General features: G+C 43.1%; 1 long non-coding RNA gene and 2 pseudogenes across 4 annotated transcripts; 2 read left to right on the top strand and 1 right to left on the bottom strand.

The window, feature by feature from the left end:
• Positions 1 to 2,431: 2,431 nt before the first annotated feature.
• On the top strand, positions 2,432 to 7,861 carry LOC136452658 (auxin response factor 2-like; annotated as a pseudogene).
• A 6,804-nt stretch (positions 7,862 to 14,665) lies between these two features.
• Positions 14,666 to 16,267, bottom strand: LOC136452657 (uncharacterized). Of its 4 annotated transcripts, none has more exons than XR_010758877.1 (5): positions 15,771 to 16,267; positions 15,594 to 15,707; positions 15,268 to 15,505; positions 14,917 to 15,000; positions 14,680 to 14,810 (listed from the first exon to the last, which is right to left on the bottom strand). It is a non-coding gene; the product is annotated as an uncharacterized lncRNA (long non-coding RNA). The 4 variants fall into 4 exon arrangements; XR_010758876.1 differs by having other exon boundaries at positions 14,684 to 14,810; positions 15,324 to 15,505; XR_010758875.1 differs by having other exon boundaries at positions 14,666 to 15,000.
• A 7,521-nt stretch (positions 16,268 to 23,788) lies between these two features.
• LOC136452656 (putative receptor protein kinase ZmPK1) lies at positions 23,789 to 26,432 on the top strand (annotated as a pseudogene).
• Positions 26,433 to 27,460: the final 1,028 nt, after the last annotated feature.

Raw genomic sequence — 27,460 nt, 5'->3', positions numbered from 1 at the left:
GGAGCGTTAGTACTTCGAGCTGTTGATTTCATGATTTCCCCCAAGAAATCCAAATAGTAAATTCTAGCTTTAAGTTGTGACAAGGCCTTCATGGCCTCATCATGGCCAGGGACAAGCACAAGGAGCCATCTTCAGGAGTGCACCCTGCACTGCATGCGCAATGCCCGGGTCAACTCACACAGTCAGCCTGTTCGGCCAGGACTTACTAGTCAGTTAACTATATTTTTCTCTGACCACGAATTAACACCAATTAAATTTATCGACTTAAAAACCAACCAACAAATAGATCGGCATTTGCCTCACATCATTATAGCGTACACCACACCTGCAATGGATCATGGACCGGGCCAACTAATGGATCGGATCGGATCGGCGTGGCTAGGCTAGGGTAACATGGCGCCGAGCCGAGGGCCGTTAACCGGAGCAGGGTCCCTTTCGGAACAGCTCAACCAACTGCAAGTGTCCTGCAACAGAAAAGCGGCCCCTCGCCCTAGCGCACACATCTAGCCATCTAGGGTGGGGGAGCCGAGGGCACCCAGCAGGCAGCAGCGTACTCAGATGGCTACAGGCAGTTCCATGGCGGCTCAAGTCAGCTTATTGTGGTGCAATATTTTATAACAGAGCCACTAGCATTCGGCGTGTTCGCTGGTTGGTTTCTGAGCTGGTTTGAACTGACTGGTGCTGGTTTGTTGTGAGAGAAAAATACTGTTGGCTGGTTGAATAAGCCTGACTGAAACCAACAAACGAACAGAATGAATATCAATGTGGGCGCATATTTTTTTCTCTCAACCGTATAAATGAGCGCAAACAGCTGGTAACAGAGCCGCCGTGCTGGTACCGCAGCATCGGCCCCGTTCGGCGATCCAGGGCGTACTGTGCCGGTGCCCGGTGTGCCCCCATCGAGTTTGTCACCATCGGTGAGGGCCAAGCGAGAATTATGCTGCTTGGCAACGCTGAACGGCGGTGGGCGTCAACTGTATTCATCGGTATCGGTATCAAAACGTACAAACGCATCTGTGCCCCCCTTACTCTACATGGCCCTTGTTTAGATCCCATCAAAATTTCAAGTTTTTTTACTCTCTCTTCATAACATTATTTTTTGGACACATGCATAGAGCATTAAATGTAGGTAAAAAAAATAACTAATTGCATAGTTTGGTTGTAAATCACGAGACGAATCTTTTGAGCCTAGTTAGTCCATGATCGGATAAAATTTGTCAAATACAAACGAAACGTGCTACAGTGTCCGGATTACAAAAATTTGCAATCTAAACAAGGCCATGATCCGCCGTATGATATTTTTATTTACCATGTGAAAAAACTGAAATACCATGAACTTTTGTAATTAGTACTGTAGCTCACTGCTGAGTGAAAACTAGCGACCTCTTCGGTTGGCTGGTTCATATCGTTGCTAGTTCGTGAAGAAGTACGACTGACTGGTTTGTGTGAGAGAAAAATACTATTTTGACTAAAAATTTACGATCAGCCAAACGAACAGGCCGTAGATATGTAATCCTAACCATCCAAAATCAGAGTGACAGAAAAGTTTCCCCATTGAACTGTACCACGCTAGTACGCTCTTATAGTTGAATACTACTGGTACCTTTGGCCTTGTTTAGATTCCAAATTTTTTCACTTTCTTTTCATCACATCAAATCTTTGGACACATATATAGAGTATTAAATGTAGATAAAAAAAATAACTAATTACACAGTTTGATTGTAAATTACGAGACGAATCTTTTAAACCTACTTAGGTCATGATTAGATAATAATTATCAAATACAAATAAAAATACTACAATACCAAATACTGATTCCTAACTGCTATCTAATCAAGGCCTTTGAATCCAAAAACAAGAGGCAGTGAGTGACGGACTGAAAGTGATGAGTAAGGAGCAATGGTGGCAGCCAGAGCCAGGCACAGGAGCGTCGGCCCGTCCTTGGCTCTCCTCGTCACTCCCCCACCTCTGCGGCTCTGCCGCTGCACTGCACAGCGGCTCCCGGCACTCGCGCCTGCCTGTCCACCACCACTGCCTTGTGCCTTCCCCCCGCCTCGCCGGCCACTTCCCTTCGCTACAGTATTTACGGCCTGATTGGCACAGCTCCCAACAGCTTCATAACGTGAACTGTTTTTTTTTTTTCAAACACTCATTTGTAAAATAACTTCATGGTTGAATCTATTTTTCTCCTTCTCGCACAAAGATATAAGTTGAGATAAAATAAAAAAAATAATTTATTCTAACTTTATCTCTTATATTATAATCATTCTATTTACGGTTTCATCGTGAGAAGCTGTTTTATCAACACTTGCTCTAAAATAACTCAGCCTCGGAAAAAAAAAAGTTACTCATAAAGCTATTTAAAAAAAAAACAGTTTATATGGTGAGGTGAAGCTGAGCTGTGACAGATGGGGCCTTATGCCTCTCGTCTGCGTCCTACTCGGCTACTCCCCACCACACCACTTCCCCTTCCCCGCCTACAAGCAAGCCACCCCAGCCATTCATGGCCATCGCCACCATGTCTCGCCCGCCCTCCACCTCCCACCCACTCCTCTCCCCGCGCCATTAAACCCCCTCGCTCCTCACTCGCTTCCTCAGTTCCATCCCTCGCCGCACTGGCGCTTTGCTGCCGTCGTCTGCTCCTTCCGTGGAGCCAGCTGCTGCGGCCGACCGGGGCCATGGCGGGCATTGACCTCAACACCGTGGAGGAGGAGGACGAGGCGGAGGCGGAGGCGGAGGCGCCGCCTGTGGCCGCCAGGGCCGGTGGCGCCGTGTGCCTGGAGCTGTGGCACGCGTGCGTGGGCCCCGTCGCGCCGCTGCCGCGCAAGGGCAGCGCCGTCGTGTACCTGCCGCAGGGCTACCTCGAGCACATCGGCAGCGACGCGGGCGCGGCGGTAGCAGCCGCTGCGGCGGCGGTGCCGCCACACGTGCTCTGCCACGTCGTCGACGTCAGCCCTCCACGTGAGTTCGTGCGCGCGCGGGGTCTGGGCGCTTGTACCGTGCCTGCGAGGGCAATGTGCTCGAGCTATTGACTGACAGTGACAGGATAACTGGTCTTGTTCCGTGCAGGCGGACGGCGCGACAGACGAGGTGTACGCGCGGGTGTCGCTGCTGCCCGAGGACGAGGACGCGGAGAGGCGGGCGCGGGCGCGGGTTCGGGAGGACGAGGACGCGGGTCGCGACGGCGAGGACGGGGCCGCCATGAAGCCGCTCGCACGGACGCCGCACATGTTCTGCAAGACGCTCACGGCCTCCGACACCAGCACGCACGGCGGCTTCTCCGTGCCGCGCCGCGCTGCCGAGGACTGCTTCCCGCCGCTGGTACGGCCAGTAGCCCTGAAAGAGGTCCCCCTTCTCATGGTGGTTTCGAGGTTGCTTGGGTTACTGACTCTGTTTGGGACCCCTCTGTTTGGTGTGGCGTGCAGGACTACAGCCAGCTGAGGCCATCTCAGGAGCTCGTGGCCAAGGATCTACATGACACGGAGTGGAAGTTCCGACATATCTACCGAGGTACACCAATAGAGTTTATTGACTGGGTTAGCTTGGCTTGGGGATTCACTGTGGGCTATACGGTTCTGTACAATATGCTTCGTTATTAGGATTCTCTTTGCAAACATGGATTCCGTTTTCTTAGCATGTTATTCAGGCTTAAGTACCGAATGAGACTCAGTTTAGAATGAGGGCTTTAGTTGTGTTCATTTGAGAGTCTGCATTTTCAGTAATAATAATTGACCAAATGTTGGCTTTAGTTTCCAAGTAATAGAGGTTATCGTATTTGCATTTAGTCTGTAAATTTGAGCAAATTTCTGAAAATGAATCTCGAAGCTAATCTAAGCGGTCAGGAAAATCAACTGATACTTCAACAGTTGTGTTCATTTGAGAGTCTGCATTTTCAGTAATAATAATTGACCAAATGTTGGCTTTAGTTTCCAAGTAATAGAGGTTATCATATTTGCATTCAGTCTGTAAATTTGAGCAAATTTCTGAAAATGAATGTCTCGAAGCTAATCTAAGTGGTCAGGAAAATCAACTGATACTTCAATAAAAAATCAGGCAGCTTGCGAACAGCGAAACAGATGTTAGTGATTGTATGAAACATAAAATAGGATGGATGCTATTGGATTTTGAATAACTATAGTTTCTGATAGGCCTGCTTGTTACAGGCCAGCCACGAAGGCATCTCTTAACCACTGGATGGAGTGCATTTGTTAACAAGAAGAAGCTTGTTTCTGGAGATGCAGTTCTGTTCCTTCGGTAGGCGTTTAACTCATTTTGTCATTATAAAATTGAACATATTGTGCCTTCTCTTCTGTATAGACTTTCATCCTTTTCCAGAGGTGAAGATGGAGTGCTTCGACTGGGAGTGCGCCGAGCAGCGCAGCTAAAAATTGTAACTCCTATTCCTGCGCTGCGTAACCAGTTCTCAAGTCATAGCACTCTGGGAAACGTTGCACAAGCTGTGGCCACGAAGACTGTTTTCCACATTTACTACAATCCCAGGTAATAAAAGTACTTTTCTGGTTGTTTTGTCAATTATCTAGATGTCTGTACTGGTATATATTTGACAAGCTCAGATTCACATGATGCAACTATAGCTGTGATAGAGCATCTGCTATGCATGCAATCTGTGGATCCTTAAATAGTAGGAAAGTACTAAATCCTACTGTTGTTCCTTAGTGGCTTGCTCAAAAGCCATTTACTAGAGACCAAAATATTGTCTTACTTATACTCGGTTCAATACTTACTGACGAGCAAATCCAGTGCTGCCTCTTTTCGAGTACAACAATCCAATTTTATGGTGTCACAATAGTGGCTGCTGTTGTGCTATGGTTGATTAACAAAATAAAAAAAAACTGATCCCTTTTGTTTCACCTCCTTGGCCTGTCGCATTATCTTGTGTCTGCATACATGCAAATTATGCTATCGCATGTGATCTTTGGGAATGATGACACGGTGCACATTTAAGGTTGCCATTTAGATTTCAAGTTTTTTTTTTTGAATTTAACGTTTCAAACCTATTGATGCCAAATTATATTTACAAGTATCTATCCCGTTCTTCTGTGCTACTTCTTTTTTAGTACCATGATTAAATTTGTGACTAGTTAGAAGTGCAAACAGAATTTTAGATATGCATTTTCCTTCTAATGTCTCCCCTTGTTGGAGTCTGATGCCTTCCTGTGTATAACAAATTACTTGAATTCACAGGTTAAGTCAATCTGAATTCATTGTACCCTATTGGAAGTTCACGAGAAGCTTCAATCAACCAATTTCTGTTGGAATGAGATGCAGAATGCGATATGAAAGTGACGATGCTTCTGAAAGGTTACAGTGGTGCAATGATCATATATGTTTTTTGCTGATGGATTTCCCATGCACTTCTATTTCACTCATTCTGGTGTGTTCATTTTTTTTTTCAGGTGTACTGGGATAATAATTGGAAGCAGAGAAGCTGAGCCTATTTGGTATGGTTCAAAATGGAAATGCTTGGTGGTATGTTCTCTTCTCCTGATTTGTACATATGACGGATGCCAATATTAGTATCGATTGTACATGTATTTTTAAGAACATGATTGCCAGAAGAATCAATGTCTGTATCTAGTAGTTCGTTATTGGCATCCTTCCTGGCCTGACCTTTCTTAAGAACATGATCCCAAGTAGACCGAATTTATGTGTGTATACTACTCCCTCCGTTCCAAAAAATAAGTCACTTTAGTTTTGTAATAAGTCAAATTTCTCTATCTTTGACCAACTATAAAGAAAAAAGTACCAAAAAACATCAAATCAGTTTTGTTAAATTCTTCATGGAATGTCTTGATAGTGCATTTATTTGAACTATGTTAATATATTTTCCTAAAAGCTTGATCAAAGTTAGAGAAGTTTGACTTAAAAAGCTGAAGTGGTTTTCGAGAAAAAAAGCTAAAGTGACCTATAATTTGAAATGGAGGGAGTAGTAATTTTGAAGAAACAAATCTATTGTTGTACCCTAGGAGGCTACTACTAATGCTTGACATGATCAATGCAATTTCTGTTTTTTTGTTTGGTTATTGTGCTACTAATCAAGTTATATTCATTTAGTGCATCTGAAACTAAACTTCAATTATTTCTTTGCGCTTGCGGAACTTCATGCCTGCTTGTAGTCGCAATTCATGATTCTAATAGTTCGAGTCAGTTAGTGATTAGTCACTATAAGTATAGAGTGGGAGTTATAGCATCTAAAAGCTAAGCTAATGTCCTTAGCCAAAGTTTTAGTATGTGATTTTTTAATACTGCAGTCTTACTTTCATACTTTGTTACTTACTTTTTTTTTTTTTTTTTTGAGGAAGCTACTTTGTTACTTACCTTCCAGGATATTTGTCTGATGTAAATTTAAAGCTGCATTTTACATGCCATTGTGGGTCAGACTTCGGTTTGAGCCTTGATAGGAAATTCTTATCCTTCTGTTCCCTTCCTGAAATCTTGTTCCAGGCTGCCATATGTTATTGACTGATGGTCATCTTGACAGGTTAGATGGGATGATGGTATAGAGTGCCATTGGCCCAATAGGGTATCTCCTTGGGAGATTGAGGTCACAGGATCAGTTTCAGGATCTCATATGTGCGCTCCCAATTCAAAACGTCTGAAACCATGCCTCCCTCAAGTTAATCCGGAGATTGTGCTTCCAAGTAGGTAGTTTTACAAGTGAAAGGAGAACCATTAGTCAAGGTTTATATGTACCCTGCTGAATTTGTCCTCTTTTGCTATTTTGGCAGATGGAAGCATTTCTTCAGATTTTGCTGGGATCTGCAGATTCCACAAGGTCTTGCAAGGTCAAGAATTGTTGGGTTTGAAAACCCATGACGGTACTGCTATTTCTGCTTTTCAGGCAACTGAAGCGAGAAATTTGCAGTACAGTGATGAACGTAGTAACACTGAGTAACAATATCTTAGGGATCCCAAGACTTGGTGTTAGATCTCCAAATGGAATCCCTGGTTTTCCCTACCTATTGCTCAGGCTTTGGGGAATCTCAAAGATTCCAAAAGGTCTTGCAAGGTCAAGAAGTGTTTCGTCCTTTCCGAGGAGGATGTTTGGCTGATGGCCATATAAGAACTGCTGGCATGTATCAACCTGATGGTAGCCATGTATCTGGTGCAGCGTATAAATGGCCTGCACCACGAGGGTGTGATTTTCCACAGCCAGCAAAACCGGTTCTTCTGTTGCAAGCATCCTCCCCAGTCATCTGTGCTTATGTTTCCACAAACTAGTTCTAAGATAACTCAGCTTGGAATATGAGTACAGCTGCCTGGATAAGGATGAGGATGGTAGATTTGATAGGACTGTTCCTACTCAAGATATGGGAAGAAGCAATCAAGCATTATCTCTTTGGCCTCATCTTGTTTCCGGCGAAGCAATAGAAGAATGTACTGGAACTGAGAATATGCACTCCCCTGTCAGTGGTGCATGAGCATGAATCAAACAATGAGAGTACAGTTGAAAATGGCTGCAAAATCTTTGGTATCTCATTGGCTGAAAAGATCCGATCATGCGATGAAGCAGACTCTTGTAGTGCAAAATTTAATTCTCGGCTCCAGCCTTCAAAGTCACAAATGCCAAAATCGCTAGGCAGCTGTTGGGCCACTGTAAGTGCTTTCGTAGTTTCTTCTTTTGACATTGTCTTGGTGTGTTTGCTCATTAACTGATGAAAGTTTTGCAGGTTCATGAGCAAAGACCTGTTGTTGGCAGGGTGGTTGATGTCTCGGCGACAGATATGATGATCTGATCCACATGCCATATCCTTGTAGAAGATGCAGAAAGGACTACCGAGTGCAACTTTCATGTTAGTGACACTCATGGACGTTAGAAGTTTGTAAAACCTGCTTTCTGCAATTTTCCACCGACCTTACGCTCTGAGGCTTCTTAACCATAACTTTTCGCAGGGCCTGAACCACATCCTGGATTGCTAAAAGGTGACCTTATGATTCTTGGAACAAGGATGTTTGGCAAATTTGTAATGTACTTTTGGGCTTTGAATATCTTATTATCTTAAGCTACCTAGTAATCAGCACTTGTATCTTAAGGTGTGCGTTATGGCAAGTTCTTTTAGAGAGCTTGTTTGGACTAGCACCATTTCCCAAGTACTTGTCGCATTATTTCTTTGCCCCCGGGAAACAAGTCCGTTTTTTTTTTCCTGTGATGTTTCATTGGCAGATTGGCTCCAGTCTTTTTGGTACCATTTGTTGCATCGTGTGTGCTTGAACAATTGCACATCTCGAGCGGTAAATTGAGGTTTCAGGAGCATGATTTGACCAGCTAGTTGCTGCCTTCATTGGGACGTTCAGTCAAGGAATAAAGGCGTTGCAGTATTCCTTGGCGGAACTGCCAGCAGTAGCCAGTAGCTAACTGCTAGTGTTGACAAGCTGGCGTGGAGAACGTACGTCCATGAGAAAGACTTTCGCCATTTCGTCCAAGTTAAAACTCATTAATGAACGAAATAAGAATAAGCGAGGATGAATACAATCGACAAAGAGTTTTGCCGTCTCTCACTCAGTTCCCTGTCTTTGATGCCAAAAATCTTACTATTACTAATTAGAGGCTTCAATGGAGACACCACGTTAACTCTTACCAGACGTGCTAAGAAAAAAGATAAATCCTATAAATTCTTATAATAATCAGAACATCTGACCTTTAATTTGGTAGATTCTAATCATCATCTCCGATAATAGCCATTGGATTTATTGTAATTTATAAAAAAAATTACCCACCTCTGCCATTATGAAAAATACTTAAAGTAACCCCTACTTATGCATATAAATTACCCACCTCTGCCATTACGAAAGATAATTCAAAATAGCCCTCTAAATTTGTATATAAATTACCCACACTTATCATTATAAAAAATAATTCAAAATAACACCCTAAATTTGTATCTAAATTACTCATTTTATCATTATGAAACATAATTCATAATAACCCTCTCACATTACATCTAAATTACCCACCTCTCTCAAATCTATATGTAAATACGAATATATGCTATTACAAAAAATCTATATTCATAAAGTATGAGACATATATATTTCTAAATTACAAACTTCTAGAAATATGAAATTAAGTAATCACAATGCTATGTTTGACCATGCATATACGGGACATATATATATTTCTAAATTACAAACTTCTATAACTGTGAAATTAAATAACCATAATGCTATGTGTGACCATGTATACCAAGTAGACATATATACATTAGTATAAATATTTATATTAATAGCTTATAAGCATGGAAAATGTTTAATTAACAAACTATTGCAATAACATAAAACCGGCAATTCCCTTTGAATTATATTAATACTCCCTAATCATGAATTTCATAAGTTGTTTTAAATAACTTTATACATTTTAACTAAAACATTATTATGTCATATCAATATTGATAATTTAATTTTTACAACTCTGTGATATATAAAATAATACGACACACATATAATTCTTTGATATAACAATTCAATAAGTTCGGTGCTAGGGTGCAATCTGAGTTTCAACTTAATTAACATGCGGAAAACAATATTACTAAGACCTAAACTCTTTTTAATAAAAATAAATTTCGAATAAAAAAATAAAAAACACTAGAGTTTCTACTTACATGTGGAAAAAATTGTACAACTTGGTTAAAAGTCGAAAGCTAAACTATAATTCATGAAATGGAAGCAATAAGAGTTTATATATCTTATGATTAGGTTTAAACTAAATGCATGTCATGCTGTAAAAAAGATAAATACTAGAAACGCTAACTAGAGGTTCTTAATGGAGCCTCAACTTTAATCCCCACGAGACACAATAGGAAAATAAAAGATAGATCCTAGAAATTTCTCACAAAAATCTAAAACATATAACCATCAATTTGGTATAACCTAATCACCATTGATAATAATAGCTATTAGATCTATTCTATTTTCTAAATAATTACCCACATCTGCTATTACATAAAACAACAAAAAAATAACTTATGGCTCTATATTTAAATTACCCACATACTCCCTCCGTCCCATATTATCTGTCGTTTTCGGTTTTCGTGCCACAAGTTTGACTCGATTTGTAGAAAATACATACAATATTTGTATCTCCAAATAAATTTATTAAAAAACTAGATTCAAAGATCTTTCCAATGATACTAATTATGTACCATAAATATTAATATTTTTTAATATATATTTTATCAAAGTTGTTTCTCGGGAAGCGAAAGCGACAAATATTTTGGGACAGAGGGAGTATGCCATTAAGAAACATGATCTAAAGAAGACCTAAATTTGCATCTAATTACCCACGTATGCTCCTATTACAATAAATAATTTATGTAACCCAATTCTCATCTCATTACTAAAAAAATTAAATATGCTATCAAATTTACATCTAAAAATAATCAATATCTTCAATGAAAAATTGTGTAAATAACCATAGAGCATGTAGATGTTTTTACATTGTCCACTTCTATCAATATTAATATATTAAGATTTGATTAATATAAGCATACAAATTGTGTTAGCATACATGAGTGATAAATATACATGTTATGTTTCATCAACAACATATTTCCTTAACAACTCATATACTAATGATGCTATTTTTTTTCTAAAACCATATTTAGTAGCCATGACATAATTTATATAGGTTGTTACTTTATCTATATTTATATATTTTAACTAAATGTTTGACACGCCTATATTGATAGTATAACCATAATTGCACGTATAATTCCTTGATAGGAAAATTCATTCATCCTAAGAATCGTGGGAGACTACTGATGGCTATATTTTTGTGGCCCTTTAAGATTACTATAGAGTAATTTGATCATTATAAGGCTTAATAAGACTTAAAGTTCTCTTGAGGTTAGCACTGCTACCCCTCATTTCAAGCTCTATCACTTATCTTAGGTGACATGGTGCATGTTTCAAATGATTGCATATACTATTGTAGTATTTAGGAATGTACTATATGACCTAAAATGTTGATTTTAAAGCCGTCCAAAATGAGAGTTAGTAAAATATACAATAAGCACAAGAGTTTTAACTTAAGGAAAAAAATCTGTAGCAGTCAATAAAAATAAAGTTAAAAAAAATTAAAATTAAAATTCATGGCTTAATATATTTGATGCAACAAGGGTCACCATAGTTAATCGCAAGGAAACAAACTAATTGCATATTAAAATATACAAGGTGCCATGCAAAGTAAAAGAATTAATATGGATGAAAAATATACAAGTTAGTCCCTTGCAAAAAAAAGCAATTAATAAGTTTATGATCATTAGATATAGACTACAAAGTATCTATTATGTCAATTTTATAGAAAATAAACAAAGAAAAGCATACAATTTAATATAAGTATTTTTTTATTAATCAAATCAAATATATTAATAGTACATCTTTTAAAATTCTAGCCCATGCGAGAGCACAGGTTGATGGACTAGTGGTTTATAATTGGCCGGATAGTTAATTCCTCGATCAAACCAATTAATGTGATTTTTTTGATACATTGTTTGGTTATTTGGAGTTGTTGTATATCCAGACATGTTCAGCCTTTTGTTTGTCTTCTCAGCAAAGATGTATTCACATTATTCCAACAACTATCAGGATCTTTGCTAGAGGTTTTTCGAGTTTCATCTACCATTTCTAGAGACTAAGCGGATTTTTGTCTGTCCGGTGCAGAGACTACGCTCTTGTTTGCCCTTTCCAAAGAAGCTGCAGAGTTTTGACTGCAGGAATTCTGTTTGCCCTCATCACTGCATATGAAGAAGCGTTCAATATAGAGTCCAAATTGGTTTGGACTTTGTCTACCATACGAAAGACCATTCATTCTATAAATATGTACCAGGTACGTTTGATTGACATCAAATAATTGAACAAATCAATCTACTATATCATTTCATATTACTATTTCATCTCTGCACTAGTTTGTTTCTTGTTCTTTATTGACATCTACTTTGTTACAACAACGAACACAAGGTTCTAAGGATGGTTAGGCCGCCCTAGGGCAGCCCATCACCACAGCTTGCCTTGACTAGGTTCCCCTCGGGCATATGGGGTGTTAGGTTTCAAAAGCTTCAGTTGCTGTGTCCCTTATGACGTGTATTGTGCAGTGCCGGCCCTAGGGGTAGGCCAGGAGGTGCGACGGCCGAGGGCCTCAGCAGAGAAGGGGCCTAAGCCCAGGTATACAAACCCACAGGTCATATAGTCCATTAGGCATTAGCAAACTAATGAGAAGAGTGACATAGAACTGGTCAGGCGGTCCAAAAAGACAACATCAACATTTATTTTCTAGTTTTCTTTCCCCACGACCCTCAGGTAGAGGAGGCGAGGAGTCACGCTGCACACAGCACACTTTGATCGTGAGTTCACGACATGCGCCTTACACACGTGGTGCTGGCGAGCCGCGCCGCCGCGAAGAGCTGTACTACCAGAGACACGGACATGGCGCACGAGGACGGCGACCGTGCAGGGCTCCACGACGACGACATCTTGATTCTTGGCTTCTTACAAATTACGATCACCGATCAATTGTTTAGGCCCAAGGTATTTTTTTTTCTTTTTAATCCAAATTAATTATTTGTATAGTATTTCAGACTTCTAGTACTTTATACCCATATAGTCATATTTTTCTTCTAATTTAGGTGTTAGAATTTTAGAATGTTACCTAAGAAACATTTGTCATGGGTGAGAAAAGAAAATAAATATATTGTTTTTTAATCTACATTGTTCCTCGATAATTATCATACATCTACAAATATAGTGCTTAATCTACATTGTTCCTCGATAATTATCAGACATGTTAAATTAAAAATATGTTATTGAATTTGCTTTCGTTTTGTAAATAAAATTAGTGCCTATATATTATAAGATTTTATATATGGTCAAGAAGGGCCGTTGCGACAAGATTGCCAGAGGGCCCTTAAAATCCTAGTACCGGCACCGGTATTGTGCATCGTTTTCATTGTCGGGGGCACATGTGATACATATAGTCGACAAAGTACTCAAACAAGATCAGAGTTCAGTTGATAGAAACCATCGGATTCAAGGAATAGTAAATGTGGCTTTAAACTTTTCATTTGTGAAGCAAATTACATGCACTCAGCCTCAGTATCTTCTCTTTTTCAGTTGTATCAACAATCAATTAGGTAAACATGGCATTGAAGCAAGTTAACTCGAAACATTTGTTAAATATAAATAGCAGGTGCTTGCTTTTTGTTCAAATCCAAACATACGAAGTTTCCGTTTGCCAGAACTTGAAACAGAACCTGTAAAATAATCACTCTTCAAGGTCACGGTCATTCGTTGGAGGCTTGGCTTGAAGTCATTGACAGACGTTTAGCTGTCATTTCTCATTTTCTCCACCCTCAGCTGCAGGGCATCCTATGAACAGTCCAAAGACCTTGACTTCAGTCTTCACCCTTGAGAGAGAGAGAGAGAGAAGTTGCAATATTTGACACCTAATACGTGTGCATTACTTCAATTAACACTCGTCGGAGCCTGACAGATGTCACCATCGTGCAAGGGCCTTGGCCCTGATCACAAACACCGCCACCTTGCCGGCTTACAAGTTCATCCAAACAAGATTTGTTTGGATACCTCCTATCCACTCAATCCACACATGTTGCAGTGAATTAGGATAAAAAATAGTTTAATTTCTATCTCAATTCATGCCAACAAATGTATATTGAGGTTGATAAGAGAGGAGCCAAACAATCCCCAGGTAGTTTTGCGTCTTCTTGTATGCTTTCAGCCAAAATTGGATGTATTTCCATTTAAAAAAGATCTTCCACTCCCATAGTCCCATGGCCCAAGTAAAAACACCAAGAAAAGGACGAATGAGGTCGATCTTCAGGACTTGGGCACATCTTTTTTGTCACGAGACCAGTTTTAGCGGAGGTTTTATAAAAATTTTATAGACATTAAATAATTTGATAGGACATAATATAAATGAAAAGAGACAACAAAATAATTCTATGGGATGAAATGAGTCTTATAAAGATGAAATTTGTTCACACTACTTTCATCATTACATTGAAGTCTCAGAAACTGAGATGTGAAATCTCCATTAAGATTGGCATTATACACAGTTCAAACGAAGTGCATGGACCTATCAATGAATCAAGTGGGCTATGAAATCACGGGTAGGGTGCCCTTTTCGATCGGAGTATCGGACCAGACAATTAATAAATGGCCCGGTATAGCTATTTTTTGACTAGAAATAATGCATTGTACTGCAACGCATTTTCTGAAAGCATATAAGATCGATTCAATAATCTGGAATGGTTGTTCGAAACTTCGAATCCCATGTGCATACCGTACACGCATTCGCCTCGCAACCAGTGGCGGATTTGATAAGCGCACGTATAAAGTAGTATTAGTTTTTTTTTGCGAGACCCAGTAACAGACGGGGACACTTACGTACATGAGCGTACATTTATCCCTATGAACGTACGCACGTACACCCTACACATACTAGTATAGTGCCCGTGCTAACGCCACGGCGTTTTTTTTAGGGATGCACATATAAACAACCAAATACGATGCAGGCAGAGGTACTATCAATGTTGAACAAAGCCCGCTTAATCATGCATGCGATCGACCATGACCATGGCCTGCTGCCCCCCCCCCCCCACCCACCCACACACACACACACATTGTTCTTTGTTTCTAACAAACAATGTCCAGCGGCGACCATGGTAGCTGAAAGCCTGTAGTACCACAATCATCATGGTACACACAGAATCTAGTTTCCCAGGATACAATACTGATGTTGTGGCCCATATCATGGAAATACTCAGCAACTGTAATTCCTGATGGAAAAAGATACAATATGACTGTTAATAGAAACCCTGTGCTGAACAGCAACAATTTTCTAGAATATGCGGTCACCGAAATCTTGTGTTAATTAAGTAGTACATGTTTGTGCTGTTTGTCATTGCCTCGAGAGCTCGCCTGTTACTGAGAGTCCAGCCTACAAGTTATTATTATTGCTGATGCAAGCTTCAGAAGACAAGAGAAAGATGTAGTAAATCTTCACGTATAACTGATAGAGAAGCCATAAACCGTAAAAGTATTTAAAATGTTGTGGTGATCTATGGCTTTGACGTGTTCTATATTTGGACAGAGGAGATTTGCACAGAGTGTTCTATATTTGGACAGAGGAGATTTGCAGAATGTTCTATACGTTAGCATGTTGTGGTGATCTATGGCTTTGACGTGAAGCACACCTCCCTGATTATGACAAGGACAAGGAACTTTTGCATTTACCTGCGTTGCAATGGGAGCCAAAAATTTGAGGGGAAGGAAGGAACTTTTGCATTTACCAGCAAGGCAAAATGTCATTGATATCCTGGATTCAGAGATCCATGGGCCAGGCAGGAGGTCTCGGATGTGACTTCCACTGGTGACCTCCTCTTGTCACCACTGACTTCCGCTGGTGGCCTCCTCTTGTCACCACTGCTGCATCAGACTGGAACCTCCATTTACCAATATGCAATTCACAAAGCTACAAACATGAGAAACAAAAAATTCATAACCAACCACAAATTTTTGAATTGACTGATGGATTGAAGTAACAAATTTTTGAATCATACATTTCCTGAACTCCTTCCAGCAAAATCACCACATGAATCGATCATTTCATCCATGTTACTACAAGTGCCTACGACGATCATTAGTTAGCCACAACGAAACAGGGCTCGTTAATCCTAGACAGATTCAGAAGAAAATACATCATCAATCCCAGACCAGACTGGGAAGAAAATAGATACCTAAACAATAGGACTCAACATTGAACTCTTGTACTGTAGTGCCATTAGGATTGCATGAGAAGCTGAAAAAAACATGTGGCGAGTTCACACAAGCCGGTAGTTCCTCGATGTGGCAATGGCAACAAGCACGCGGAGTGGACGACGAAGGAGGCCGCCACCGTCACGGCCTCATCCTCCCGAGCCACCACCGTCCATGAAGTATCACCAAGAATTGGGAATGTTGAACAGGCATTGATCTGGAAAATTCAATGTCTACTACATGGTTGTTGAACCCAATTTTATTTATTCAGACATGATTATTTAACCTTGAATTGTGATGCCTCCTGCATACATTTTTAATCTGGGATCAATCCTTCAGTCAGAAGTGGATCACAAAGACAAGCAATATTGTACTAAGCAACAAAATTCGAGACATAAGAAATCGGCAGTGCCCCAAATAGCTAGATAGTTTGGACCTCACGACGACATGCGCTGCAATACGAGGCATGCGCTGCGTAGGCTTGGATCATTGGGCGTCGTTTAAACCTTTCCAAAATTTATTTAATATGGCACTTTAATCAATTCACCTCGAAGCATTTTTTGTATGATGGGTATGTGCAGTAGTGGCTTGCGTCGAGAAAACAACAGAAGAGATCATGGAGTGCAGTTTAGAATGGAGCAAGGCACAAGATATCATCTATTACCTGCGTTACTCTTCTTTAGAGAAAATCATGGAAACAGGATGAAATTCAGGGAGTGCAGTTTAGAATGGCCGCGGCGGTACCCTAGCAACACAGGCAGCCCGAGCGCCGCTGCCACGCCCCTCGGACCCGCTCTTCCTGGTCTTGGACTGCGCGGCCTTGGCCGACCCACGTGCTCCCACGCCTGCCATGTCGTGGACTCCCGGCACAGCCGGATGCTCCGCGCGGATCTCCTCCCCGCGCGCACTGGCGCGCTACCCGTCCGCCTCCTACCTCGACCTCTTTCTCTCTGCGCGAGGCGGCCCTCGATTCTACGCGTCTCAGGCGCAGGCACGCAGCGCAGCGCAGCCACCCACCGCCCGGACTTGTGCTGCCCACGATCGAGATCGCCCAGCCTGCACGTCGATGATGGAGCCGGCCTGCACGTCCACGACGGAGGCGGCGGGGAATCACGTAGGAAGGATGAGCACCGGAATGGAGGAGGGATGAGCAACGTATGCGGAGGCAACGTACGTGCTGCGGCGAGGCTTCGTAGGTGCGGAGGCAGGAGATCGAACGGAGGCAGACTCCGCGTGGAAAGAGCCGCGGATTTCTCGTGCGTCAATTTTTCTCGCGTCAATATTCCTTTTTCCACGACACATGGAGGGGGAGGAGGAATAGCATACAAAATATGCTGATCGTTGGATCGTGCGTGAGTAATGAGAGAGAATATTGAGGACAGATTTGGGCGGTTGATTCGGATGTGGTTGGTTTTGTGTGTATAATTTTTGGGGTGCATTTAGGATGGCCATCTCAGCGGGGGACGCTTTTCTGGGTGGACCAAACGAAGAAAACTTGGTGCATTAGTAGGGTAGATGAGCACCTTCGAATAATCGAGTTAGACCAGCAAATCTCGAGGATGAGCACGTCGCCTACTACTGAAAGAGTAGGACGTACCCAGTGCAGAGAGCTCTCGCTCTGTGCGGGGTCTGGGGAAGGATGTCAGTGGCAAGCCTTACCCTCGCCTGTGCAACGCGAGGAGACCACGACTCGAACCCGGGACCTTCCGATCACAGGCGGTAAGACTCTACCACTTGCACCAGGTCCGCCCTTCCTACCACTGAAAGAGTAACGCCGTTAAATCCTAGAATAAATTTAAAAAAATATGAGCATCAATATTAAGTCGAGGACTTAAACCCGAGTACGCAGCATTATAAGAAACTCAACCAGGTCAGTTCGCTGTATTAGTTAGGAAAGCTAACGCACTACCCCTACTACTACTTGAAGTTTTTTTTGCGAGGTGCCACTTGCAGTACTTTTATGACCAGCCACGTACCATTCTGATCTGTGTCTGTGTGCGTGATCCATGGTTTGGAGGCGGCCTAATAACCTGCCTAATCGAATATTTCGGTCTTGTTTCTTCCAAGTTTGAACACGAGTCTTTCCATTCGGGTCAAGGTTAGCTCGCCTTTTGGTCAGGTCGTGAGCAATCTGCAATGGGATCCACGTAAGCACGGGTCCTGTTCGCTTATCTTATAATCCGTACTTTTCAGCTGGTTTTTTTTAGTCGGAACAGTATTTTTCTCTCACAACAAATCAGCCGGAACAATGTTTCGGCTTGTTTTTTCAGCGAAACGAACGGGGCCATAAGATCGACGCGGCATAGATTAGTTATTCAGGGGATATCAGCAATGTTGAAAATAAGGGTTTCGGCTTGTTTTTTCAGAGAAGTGGAACTGTAAGTCTCCTTTCATTTCATACAACCCGATGGATTCGATGCTTCTTTTTGACTACCTTTTATATGGCTCTAACTATTGTTGTTAATAGATACATGTTTACGGGCAACCTTTATAAGATCTCGGTGAAATAGCCATATTCGTCCTCAAATTTTCATCCAAAGTTCAAATTGGTCCCTCAACTATCAAAACAACCACTTTAGTCCTTGAATTTGCAATTTCCGTTCAATCTCGTCCCCTGTCCGACGTCGTTAGCTCACACCGTTAAAATCTGAGATGATATTTCCATTAGGTCGACCAGAGAGAAGCACAACTCGACTTATCCTCTTCCATGGCGGCTGCATGTGGAGGCTAGGGTTTGAAGCGTGGAGACGACGTCGAGGAGGGTGCGAACGGAGCCGCGCTGCTGGTTGGGTGCTGCTCGTGGACTCGCTATGAAGGAGAGCAGAGACGGAGTTGGAAGTACAGGTGAGTCCATATTTGCCCACATGAATCTTTGTCTCCTGTTGGTGGATTTGGTTTTGCTTTGAGGTGGAACCTGACCATGTAGTGGATCTGTAGGGCTGCAGTAAAATGTCAGATTCTGAGGTATTGAAAGTTAGATTTCATTTCAATCGAGATTTTGTTATTGATGGGTCAAAGGTGAAGTATTGCAATGGGGATTGGGGACTGTCACACATTGATAAGGACAAGCTATCTATCCCTGAGCTTGAAGGCCATCTTTTAGATCATACAACTTTCCAAAGATGTATTAGGATGTACTGGTTGCCATTTGGTGCAGAAGTGAGTAGTGGAATGAAGCTATTGCTAGATGATAAGTCATGCCTGGACATGGTTAATGAGCTAGGTGCTGCAAGGGCTATGGACATATATACTGAGCCCATTGAAATTGATGCCAATGAAGAAATCGAGATACAGTATGAAGATGAAGATGTTTTTGCCTTATTTAGGGATGATAACATCATGGATTTGGATGCCCCAACCCATCTTGTGGCGAAACCTAATGAACAGATAGGTGAAATTTTTTTGGAAGATACTAAAATCATGTATTTGGAGGCTCCAACTATTGTTGAGGTTGTTTAGAATTAACAAGAGGGAGAGACACATGAAGAATCAGATAGCGCTTGTGATGTGACAGGATTTACATCTGATGAAGATGATGAAATTAGAGAGATAAGAGCCAAGTACGAAGACATTATGTCAAAAATGAAGAAGAGTGTAGAGATTCCAGTGGACACCCTAGCCGAACTTGATGTTCTCCAAAGAACAGAACCCAAGGTGGATATGACCTTGATTCAGATCAGGATGTGTCATATGATGAGGAGAGTGATGGTGTTTCAACTAGAAGAAAATGCAGATATCAAATATTTGATAACTGTGCTAAGACTCCTCAATTTGTTGTGGACATGTGTTTTAGAGGAAAGGATCAATTAAAGGATGCCATAGAAAGGTACGCACTAAAGATGAAGGTAAATCTCAGATATGTCAAGAATGACAAATAAAGGATTAGGGTTGTATGTAGGTGGAAAGGTTGTCCTTGGCTTATGTATGCTTCGTACAACTCAAGGTCTGATTGGTTTCATATTGTCACATATAATCCCAACCATGCTTGCTACACAGAATTGAAAAATAAAAGATTATTAGCAAGCAGAATCTGTGACAAGTATGAGAATACTATCAAGGCTAATCCATCCTGAAAGGCTAGAGCAATGAAGGAGACAGTACAAGAAGATATGGGTGTAGATGTATCAATCACAATGATTAAAAGAGCGAAGCCAAAGGTAATGAAGAAGTTAATGGATTCTCAGAGTGGTGAATACTCAAAATTATTTGACTATGCTCTTGAGTTGAAGAGAAGTAATCCTGGAACTAGTGTACACATTGCTCTTGATCCAGAAGAAGAGGACCATGTTTTCTAGAGAATTTACATATGTTTCGATGCATGTCGAAGGGGTTTCTTAGATGGATGTAGGAGAGTCCTTAGGCTAGATGGTTGCTTTCTTAAGGGACCTATGAAAGGTGAGTTACTATCAACAGTTGGAAGGGACGCGGATAATCAGATTTACCTAATAGCATGGGCTGTTGTGGAATATGAGAATAAAGATTCGTGGGATTGATTTCTTGGACATCTTCAAGAAGATATCAATATACCTATTGATGCTGCGGGATGGGTGTTCATTATAGACCAACAAAAAGTAAGGGAACAAATTTATTTATGTAGCTTTTAACATGCATGCATCAGTTAGCTTATAAATTGTGGACTGACATCCACTTCATTTATTTATGTAGGGCCTACTAAGTATTATTCAGCAACTATTTCCATTTGCTGAGCACAGAATATGTGCTCGTCATATCTATGCTAATTGGAGGAAAAAGCATAGGCTACAGGAGTATCAAAGAAGGTTTTGGAAGATTGCAAAGGCACCAAATGAGATATTATTTAATCATTATAGGAACAAGCTTGCTATGAAAAATCCTACAGGATGGGTAGATTTGGAGAGAACAGACCCTATACATTGGTGTAGAGCTTGGTTCAGGCTTGGATCAAACTGTGAATCAGTTGATAACAACATGAGTGAATCATTCAATAGTTGAATTATTGAAGCAAGATTTAAACCTATCATAACTATGTTCGAGGACATAAGGGTCCTAGTAACTAGAAGAATTCAAGAGAATAGGAGCAATAGTGAGAGGTGTATTACAACAATATGTCCCAATATATTAAGAAAGTTCAGAAAGATCAGACATTGGACCCAATTTTGTCATTTCTTATGGAATGGTGAAGCTGGATTTAAAGTGAGAGACAAGAAATGGAGGTTCACTGTGGATCTGAAAAACAAGACATGTTCTTGTAGATTTTGTCAAGTCTCTGGGATTCCATGTCAACATGCTTGTGCTGCTCTATTCAAAATGGGTGAAGAGCCTAACAATTACATACATTTGTGTTTCTGGATTGAGCAATATAAGAGGACATATCAGCATATCCTGCAACCCGTGGAGCATGAGTCAGCCTGGCCTGTATCTCCAAATCCAAAGCCATTGCCTCCTAGAGTGAAGAAAATGCTAGGGCGCCCACCAAAAAATAGAAAGAAAGATCCTTCACCAAGTCATCGAAAGTCGGTACTAAAATTAGATGCAGTCGATGCAAAAATACGGGTCACAACTCCATGACATGCTCTGTGAAAATGGTGTTTATGTATTTCTGAATTTTTTCTTATTATTGTAACGTATTGTTTCACATGAGATGAATCTAACTTCTACTATATAACAGCAGGAGGACACGGGGGTGCATAATCTATCACAACAAGCTGGCACTGAACCTGAATAATCCAAGCAATAAAAAAGAAAGTGTCCCGCCACATCTTCAACTCAAAGCAAGAGGTCGGATGGATTATACTATAATGAAAGGACTGATTCTTCCTTTACCCATGTTACTAAGCTGTACCAATCATTTCATATTAGTTGCATATACTATTACAACAAAGTAAATTGAAATATCTTTTTTCTATTGTAGTCTGGCTAAAACAAAAGGCTAGCTTCTTTTTCAAGATGCAAGTCAACTGCTGAAGCATCAGTAAAGGCATCTGTTGGTGGGAGTGCCTCTGTTGTCATTGAGACAAATGCTAGAAAAGATGCCGCAAAGGCAACCATATTAGTGTAACAAGCGGCCGTGCATCTGCAAACATTTAGTCCACTTCACTTGGACGTGGATCAGCAGCAGGACAACACAGCTCCTCTCTGAAAAAAAAACAGGAAAACAACTCGAGGCCTTAAAAAAGAGCATCATGTAATTTCAGTAGGCATTGACTGTCAGAGTTAATCCTTTGTGAACAACATTTTCTATGTCAGCTGATATTGAGACATGAGACATTTTATTTTCTCGCAAATCATTTGATTTCAAAAATCCTTACAAGATTATCTATGGTTCTACAGCCACTTACAACAACTGTGTGCTGGTAGAGTACATGGGCTGTGCTGACGGAGTAAGCTGCTGTAGCAGATGACGTCGGACAGAGGACGAGATTGAACGAAAATTACAAATTCAAGGACTTAAGTGGCTGTTTTGATAATTGAAGGACCAATTTAAGTTTTGGATGAAAATTTGAGGACAAATATGGCTATTTCGCCTGAGATCTCCAAGGAGGGCATCACTCGTCCTTCACGGACAAATAGTAGTACACTCAAATTTCCATGGCATTAAGAGCGCGTTTAGTTGGCGAAAATTTTTGGTTTTGGCTACTGTAATATTTTCGTTTGTATTTGGTAATTAGTATATAATTATGGACTAATTATGTTTGAAAGTTTCGTCTCGCGATTTCTCACCCAACCGTGCAATTATTTTTTTTCGTCTATATTTAGTACTTCATACATATGCCGCAAGATTCGATGTGACATTTTGGAGTGAAAATTTTTAGGAACTAACCAGGGCCGAATCTACTACAATCACGTACGGTGTATGCACCTACGAACGATGTGATATCTGATGGAAGACCAATACTGACATCGCGACATGTCAAACGGTACACATGCGTCCATACCAGTGCCGGTACTAAGATTTTAAGGGCCCTCTGGCAATCTTGTCGTAACGCCCCTCTTGATCATATATAAAATCTTATAATATATAGGCACTAATTTTATTTACAAAACGAAAGCAAATTCAATAACATATTTTTAATTTAACATGTCTGATAATTATCGAGGAACAATGTAGATTAAGCACTATATTTGTAGATGTATGATAATTATCGAGAAACAATGTAGATTAAAAAACAATATATTCATTTTCTTTTCTCACCCATGACAAATGTTTCTTAGGTAACATTCTAAAATTCTAACACCTAAATTAGAAGAAAAATATGACTATATGGGTATAAAGTACTAGAAGTCTGAAATACTATACAAATAATTAATTTAGATTAAAAAGAAAAAAAAATATCTTAGACCTAAACAATTGATCGATGATCGTAATTCGTAAGAAACCAAGAATCAAGATGTCGTCGTCGTGGAGCCCTGCATGGTCGCCGTCCTCGTGCGCCATGTCCGTGTCTCCGGTAGTATAGCTCTTCGCGGCGGCGCGGCTCGCCAGCACCACGTGTGTAAGGCGCATGTCGTGAACTCACGATCAAAGTGTGCTGTGTGCAGCGTGACTCCTCGCCTCCTCTACCTGAGGGTCGTGGGGAAAAAAAACTAGAAAATAAATGTTGATGTTGTCTTTTTGGACCGCCTGACCAGTTCTATGTCACTCTTCTCATTAGTTTGCTAATACCTAATAGACTATATAACCTGTAGGTTTGTATACTTGGGCTTAGGCCCCTTCTCTACTGGGGCCCTCGGCCGTCGTACCTCCTGACCTACCCCTAGGACCGGCACTGGTCCATACAATACAAATATACAATGCAAGAATGTACGACTGGACGACCAAGAGCTAGACGCCTAGACCTCCATGACCATCTCACCTAAATAAATCTCTTAAACTACACTCCCGCGCGCGTCACTTGTCTGTCTGTCCAGATTATTATATATAGAGAGAGTTAAGTTAGGGACAAAGAATACTTCTAAATCAATGGCTCTTCATCTAGCTTACATACTATCATTTGTTTCCATCCCAGCAAAACAGCGTAGAATGCTGCGAAAATCCCCCCGTCTAGCCTTCTTGATTTCTCTGCTCTCTCTTCTGCTGCGCTCGTCGGCGTCGGCGCCGGCGCAGCACATGCTGGGCGCCGGCTCCTCCCTGTCCGTGGAAGACCACGCGCGGGCCTTCCTGGTGTCCCCCGACGCCACCTTCTCCTGCGGCTTCCTGGAGGCCGGCAACAACGCCTTCTCCTTCTCCATCTGGTACACCGACGCAACGAACAAGACCGCCGTCTGGACGGCGAACCCCGACGCGGCCGTGAACGGCAGGGGATCCAGGATCTCGTTCCGTCACGACGGGGGCCTGGCCCTCTCCGGCGCCAACGGGACGACGGTGTGGGAGAGCAAGACGAGCGGCGTGGGTCTCTCCGTCTCCCTCCTCGACTCTGGAAACCTCGTCATCTCGGATCCGTCGAGCAGCGGCGGCGGCCCGCACCATGTGGCAAAGCTTCGACTGGCCGACGGACACGCTGGTCCCGTCGCAGCGGCTTACCAAGAACACCACGCTGGTGTCCAGGTACTTCTACCTCTACTACGACAACGACAACGTGCTGCGGCTCCGCTACGACGGCCCCGACATGTCGAGCATCTACTGGCCGGACCCGGATTACGGCGTGTTCCCCAACGGCCGGACAACCTACAACAGCTCCAGGATCGCTGTCCTCGACGACACCGGCGTCTTCCTGTCCAGCGACAACCTGCGAGTCGTCGCCTCCGACCTGGGTCACCCCGGAGTCAAGAGACGGCTGACCATCGATCCGGACGGCAACCTGAGAATCTACAGTCTGGACCCGTCGACCGGGGGCTGGACGGTGACATGGGCGGCGATGGCGCAGGCGTGCTCCGCGCACGGGCTGTGCGGCCGGAACGCGATCTGCGTGTACCAGCCGAGCCTCAGATGCTTGTGCGATGCCCGGTCACGAGATGGTCGACCGGCACGACTGGCGACAAGGTTGCAGACCCATGTACAGCGTCCCCAACTGCAGCCAAGCGGCGCCGCCGGAGCAGCGGTTCAAGTTTGTCGAGGTGCCGCACACCGACTTCTACGGCTACGACGTGGGGTACAACGCCTCCTCTGATACGTTCGAGCACTGCAAGAAGCTATGCTTGGAGATGTGCTCGTGCGCCGCTTTCTCCTACCGGCCGTTCGAAGGGCGAGGCGTCTGCTACCTGAAAGGCTTCCTCTACAACGGCTACACGTCTCCAAACTTCAACGGCAACATCTACCTCAAAGTGCCAATCGGTTTCGATGCCTCGGCTCAGTCAGTCTCTGCACGTAGCTCCGAAGGCCTTGCTTGCAATCCTGACGGTCCCGAGATCGTTCAAGGAACTCCAGACACGTTCCGGGCATCCAGAAACAACGCCAAATGGTCGTACCTGTTTGCGTTCGCCGGAGTGCTGGGAGTTCTTGATATTATCTTCATTGCAACAAGCTGGTGGTTTCTCTCCAGCAAGCAGAGCATACCCAGCTCGCTAGAGGCAGGGTACAGGATGGTCACGGGCCAATTCAGGAGGTTCACGTACCGGGAGCTCAAGGACGCGACGGGGAACTTCAAGGAAGAGCTCGGCCGGGGCGGCTCCGGCGTCGTGTACCGCGGCGTGCTCGACAAAGGGAAGGTGGTGGCCGTGAAGAAGCTGACGAACGTGGCGGGGGGCGACGAGGAATTCTGGGCGGAAATGACGTTGATCGGACGGATCAACCACATCAACCTCGTCAGGATCTGGGGCTTCTGCTCCCAGGGCAAGCACAAGCTGCTGGTGTACGAGTACGTGGAGAACGAGTCGCTGGACAGGCACCTGTTCGACACGGACAGGACGCTACCGTGGCGCGAACGGTACAGGATCGCGCTGGGCACGGCCAGGGGCCTCGCCTACCTTCACCACGAGTGCCTCGAGTGGGTCGTCCACTGCGACGTGAAGCCGGAGAACATCCTGCTGACGCGCGAGTTCGACGCCAAGATCGCCGACTTCGGGCTGGCCAAGCTCTCCAAGAGGGACAGCGCCGCCGCCGACAGCATGCCGCTCTCTCACATGAGAGGGACGACGGGGTACATGGCGCCGGAGTGGGCGCTCAACGTTCCCATCAACGCCAAGGTGGACGTGTACAGCTACGGGATTGTGCTGCTAGAGATGGTTATGGGGTGCAGGGTGTGTGACCAGACGACGGCGGGCGGGGAGCGCCTGGAGATGTCGCAGATCGCTCAGGCGTTGAGGCAGGTGGTGGCTACCGGCAACGTCGTGCCCTTGGTGGACGGTAGGTTGCAGGGACAGTTTAATCCTCGGCAGGCCCTGGAAATGGTGCGGATTTCCTTATCGTGTATGGAGGATAGGACCAACCGGCCGACAATGGACGACGTTGCCAAGGCTCTCACAGCCTGCGACGACGAGGACGAGCATCCCGCATACAGGTAGAGTCATACCGTTAGGATCAGGAGATAGAAACATTTTTGTTTTTTTGTCTCATAGGATAGAATTGGAGGGTTAGTATCCTGTCAAATTTTATACAAATTATAGAATTGGAGGGTTAATATCCTGCGATGACGAGGACGAGCATCCCGCGTACAGGTAGATTTATACACTCATACTGTTAGGATCAGAAGTGTCAACACTACTACTGTCGGGCAATAAGCATCGCAGAAGAAGCAACATGGGGAGGTGGCTGCGGAACAAGCCTAAGAACGCGCGTCTAGGCCCGTTCGCGAACACAGGCCCAACACATTGGACACTGGCCCAGAGTGTAGTACTTAAGGAAGGGAAGAGAGAGTGAGCTTGATGCTTATGAAAATTGTAAACGAATTCTCGAAACAACTTAATTCCTCCCAATCTTCTTTTTCCCCAAGTTTGTTGCTAACAATCTTCCCCAAGTTTGTTGCTAACAATCTCATATCAGACTTCTCGATCTTCCCACCTTTCTTCGCACTCTGTCTCTCACCCTGGACCTGCTGCCGTTGTCGTCCACGACCACTACACCCGCCGTCAACGGAAGCTCGATGCTATGGATCCTAGTTTGAAGTTTCTCCTCGACAAATTTAACCGTCGCTTCGACGATCACGACACCAAGTGGGAGCAACGCTTCGCTGATCTGAATTGTGATCGCAGTGCCCATGATGTCATTGTTGATTGCGGCTTCGCCGAGCTCGCCCAACCCTCTGCAGTCATCGACCAGCGCCTCGCTAATTTGGAATCGGTGTGGGTGAACCAAGAAGCAGACGTCACCATGCGCCTCTACGACCTCGAAGTTGTTCGCGTCCAGTAGATCTCGGACGAGCGTGATGAGTGGGTAGCAGAGCTCGAAGTGGTGGCTGCGGACATCAATGCTTGGAGTCCCGAGTTGGATGGCGTCGTCGATGACCTCAAGCTCGAAGTCCAGAAGATTGCGAAGCATTGGGAGCACATGGTGCTCTACACATTGTCTCCATGTTAGGGGAATTAATTCGGATAAGAAGTGGAACTTGATCCGTGATCGCATTTTGGAAAGTAACCGTGAAATTGCTTGCTTTCAGGAAACAAAGCGGTTGCTTTTTTATTTATCTTTCATTCATCACTTTTGTCCTCCTTTTGACAGTTTCGAATTTCTTCCTTCCGTGGATGCATCTGGCAATTCTCTCATAATCTGGAAAAGCTCTTCCTTTAATGACAATCTTGTTTTCCAGAATAATTATGC

The sequence above is a fragment of the Miscanthus floridulus genome, chromosome 5 (genome assembly GCF_019320115.1).
Source record: "Miscanthus floridulus cultivar M001 chromosome 5, ASM1932011v1, whole genome shotgun sequence".
Classification (NCBI taxonomy): domain Eukaryota; kingdom Viridiplantae; phylum Streptophyta; class Magnoliopsida; order Poales; family Poaceae; genus Miscanthus; species Miscanthus floridulus.
Note: the sequence above shows the minus strand (reverse complement) of the source record. Positions and strands in the feature narration are given on the sequence as shown.